Source organism: Artemia franciscana, chromosome 1 (genome assembly GCF_032884065.1).
Source record: "Artemia franciscana chromosome 1, ASM3288406v1, whole genome shotgun sequence".
NCBI classification, from domain to species: Eukaryota; Metazoa; Arthropoda; class Branchiopoda; order Anostraca; family Artemiidae; genus Artemia; species Artemia franciscana.
Genome location: NC_088863.1, coordinates 29,621,767 through 29,625,569, shown reverse-complemented (window position 1 = coordinate 29,625,569; position 3,803 = coordinate 29,621,767). Strand labels below are relative to the sequence as shown.

General features: G+C 33.6%; 1 protein-coding gene across 3 annotated transcripts in view; it reads left to right on the top strand.

Annotated features, from left to right (window-relative positions):
- The window catches only part of LOC136028245 (uncharacterized), a 306,509-nt gene that overhangs the window by 178,711 nt on the left and 123,995 nt on the right, over positions 1–3,803 (top strand). The window lies entirely within an intron of this gene.

Sequence of the window (3,803 nt, the reverse complement as noted above, 5' to 3'; positions counted from 1 at the left end):
GCATAGCAATACTGCTATGCGCAATGCTCTTTCACATTGTCCTGAGGGTTGTCACAACCCGACCAATGTCTTATTTGTTTGCATTGTCCTTCACTATCTACTTGTCATCAGCAGTACTGATTTTCTGCACGATTCATTATTCTAAATTAGGTAATAGCTCGTTTCACGTTTCTTTCCATTTTTTCTACTCATCATACTTTTTGTAACGCAGACAATTTCTTCCGTCACAGAAAAGTCCATGAGAAACTTTCTGGAAGTATTTATAGACCGATTAAACTTTAATGATTATTTGTTTAAAAAAAAACCCTTTCAATTATTTAGCTAAATTGGTCCATCACGAAAGAACAAGAAAAGTGAAAAAAAAAAAAAAAATCAATATCCTTGAATCAATAACGACAAACTAAGGTCGATCAATCATAAATGGTCAATGCTCTTCGATATTCTTGGCCTTGCTCTATTGTTATTTATTTTAAAGTCTTGGATTTTTTAACTGTTCTTTAAATTTAATAAAAAAAAAACATTGATAATCAACTGAACCTCAAACTTAAAAAAAGAATTACTTATGAACACAAGGTCAAAATTTAAAATCTTGTTGCTAACAGTTGTAAAGTGACGGCAATCTTTTCAAAGTACTTTTAAGAATGATTCAGTTACTCCATTCCTGAAGTAATTGGAGAATGAAAAAGGTGAAAAATTAAAATTTGCAAATCATCACTAGAGACAACAAACATGTTCAGATAGACTGTTCCAAAAACATAAAAAGTTGGTGACTATTAAAAATGATTGATCAAAAATGGAGAGACTCCTTATTTATAACTCAAACATAAATAATGTTTTAAAATGCGTGGATTTTAAAAAGCTAAAACAATGCTTGGACTTTGTAAATGGCAATGGTGTTCCCTGAAGATTTTACCCTAATACCCTTAGCCTCAATAGCAGTAGTATTATTAGTAGTAGTTGCAGTAGTAGTAGTAGTAGTAGTAGTAATAGTAGTAGTAGTAGTAGTAGTAGTAGTAGTAGTAGTAGTAGAAGTAGTAGTAGTAGTAGTAGTAGTAGTAGTAGTAGTAGTAGTAGTAGTAGTAGTAGTAGTAGTAGTAGTAGTAGTAGTAGTAGTAGTAGTAGTAGTAGTAGTAGTAGTAGTAGTAGTAGTAGTAGTGGTAGCAGTACAAGCAGAAGTAGGAGTAACTTAAACGGGAGTAGAACACAAACATGAGTAAGACTAATGCTCCTTACACCTTGCAAGAATTAAATACTGAAATTAAATAATAAAAAAACAATTCTTTCAAGTGAAAATAAGGAGCAACATTAAACCTTAAAATGGACAGAAATTTTTGCGTATATGAAGGAGTTACCGCCTTCTCAACACCTCGTCCTTAATGATAAAGTTTTTAGTACTTTAAAAAAAGCTTGTTTCTGTTCTAATTAAACGAACCTTGTGTTTCAGGAGTTGTTCTTAACGAACACGGAAAAAATAAAAGTTTAGCGTAAAGAGCGAAATGTTTAGGACCTCATATACGTAATAATTTCTGCTCGTTTTAAATTTTAATGTTTCTCCTTACTTTCTGTTGAAAAAGTGCTTTTCATTTAGTTTCATGTCGTTTTTTAGATAATGCCAGGGAATTTGGCTACAATTCCAAGCAAATATTCCTCCTCTCCACGGGTATATCCTCTAGAGAAATCAATCGTGGCGAAAATTCAACCCGGGCAGATATCTTTAACATATCCATGCGTGAAATTGAGTCGGTAAAGAGAAAGTAAGACATAAAAAAGATTTCGTGTAGACATTCGGGCACAATTCCCCGAGTGTAAAATTTACCCTGAAAACTTCCCTACCTACTCAAAATTCTTCAATTGGAAAATCTCCAAGCAGAAAAGTTCCCCCCCCCCTTCAACCGAAAAACGCATGCATACTTTCCAATAACAAACACTACACACAAGCAATGGGAGTAGTATAGTCATAATGCTTTCAAAGGGTGCCCTATCCCTTTGAACTCCGATCCCGACATTTTGCTTAAGAAACTTCTTCAAGACGCAGGAGCTTGTTATGTAATACAGTTTGTTTACCTTGTATGTTACGTAATAGCGTTTGTTACCTGTGTTAAGGATGACATAATCTCGCGTGACATGATAGATTTGTTTGAAGTGACGTAATCTCACGTGCCACGGTAGAGTATTGGCAATGACGTAATGACACCAACCACGTGGGATTCTACGTAATGACGGTATACACGTGAATGTTTTGTAATGGTGACGCAACGTGAGACGTTGCTTAATGGTAGCGCACACGTGGGTGTTACACAATGGGAGTACACATGGGTATTACATGATACTTTGAAAGATTTTTCTTCGGTATTTCTTTTTTCTTTCAAGGTGTTTTATTCTTTCATGGCGATTTTTTAGATTTCACTTTGTATCGAGACATTTTTCGCAGGGAACCTTTATAACGTAAAGATTTTAGTCCACACTAGGACTCGAAAGATATTTGCATCCAATAGAATGGAGCGCTAGACAGCTGGACTATGAAAGCCTTTTTAATATTATTATTCGGGTAATACTTTTACGTTATAACCTATTCGACGCACGGAAATTTCACAGTTCCGCCTACTAGAATTATTCAATGGATCATATGTTTTCATATCATTGCAATAACTGACATGCAAGTGAGAAAATCGATTACTAGAAATTAGTTATATTTGAAGTGCACCTGCATTATAAGTAATGATTTAGCGGGTATTATCAGATAATATTAGGGCTTGTTCATAACACATATTCTTAGTAATAGAGTCTGTTACCAGGCTAAGGTTAGATGTAATCCAATAGATAAAAAACAAGGATTTTATTTAAAGATAACTATTCTTTAGTTAGATCAACGACCAAAACCGTATTCAAATGTATCCCATTGGGTTCAATCTAGATAATATCTTCATCGTCGTCTTCCATTTCGAGCATTTCTCAAATTACTATCTCTATCTAGAAGATTCTTACCAATCTGGTTACCTCCTCTCCTTCCTCAGCTGTTAGCTCACATGAGCTCTAAATGATTTCATGTTCCTATAAAAAAAGAATAAGAAATTCATTACATTTTATGTGTTTACTCATTATGAATGACTGAAGAAATGAGCAATATTATTCGAGCATATTCATCGATGCAACATGATTTTGTTCAAAATACTTTCACTCAAACAGAATGTCAAATTTAAGTCTATTTTTACGCCATTCATCTCTTTTATCCCCTCAGTTTACAAAATAGAATCAATTTCAAGTTTTCCATGGGTTTTTGCTCCTTTCATAATTTAATCTTGGTTTTGGTCGGTTTAAGACTATTGAGTGGAAAAAAACAGTGACACTTGGTGAAATGTTTGGGGAAGACCGTCAAACCTATGTTAACTACAGTTTTTTTTTCTACATCTAAGAACTAAGAATTACCTTTTTAACATGTTTCCTTCTCAATAAACCCAAGTTTTCCATTAATAGAAAATACTAACCCCCCCCCCCCAAAAAAAAAAATTCTGTTAAAACTTCATCTAGATATAGCTTCTTCAGGTAGTGATATTCAGATTTATTAACAAACCCACACAAATTTTTTATTTAAAGGACACGCAACCAAAAATACCACAGATCATACTTCTTCCAATAAAGGTAAAGAACTCAGAGAAAAAATTATCTGGATTGACTCCTTTTAAAAGTTTCCACAAAATGGAAATAGCAAACCAAACTATGGATTTCTATAGAAAAAATCTGAAAAGATTTAAAACGTTTCTCAATAACATCATGCTGTCCACGAGCCATGGATCTATACACCT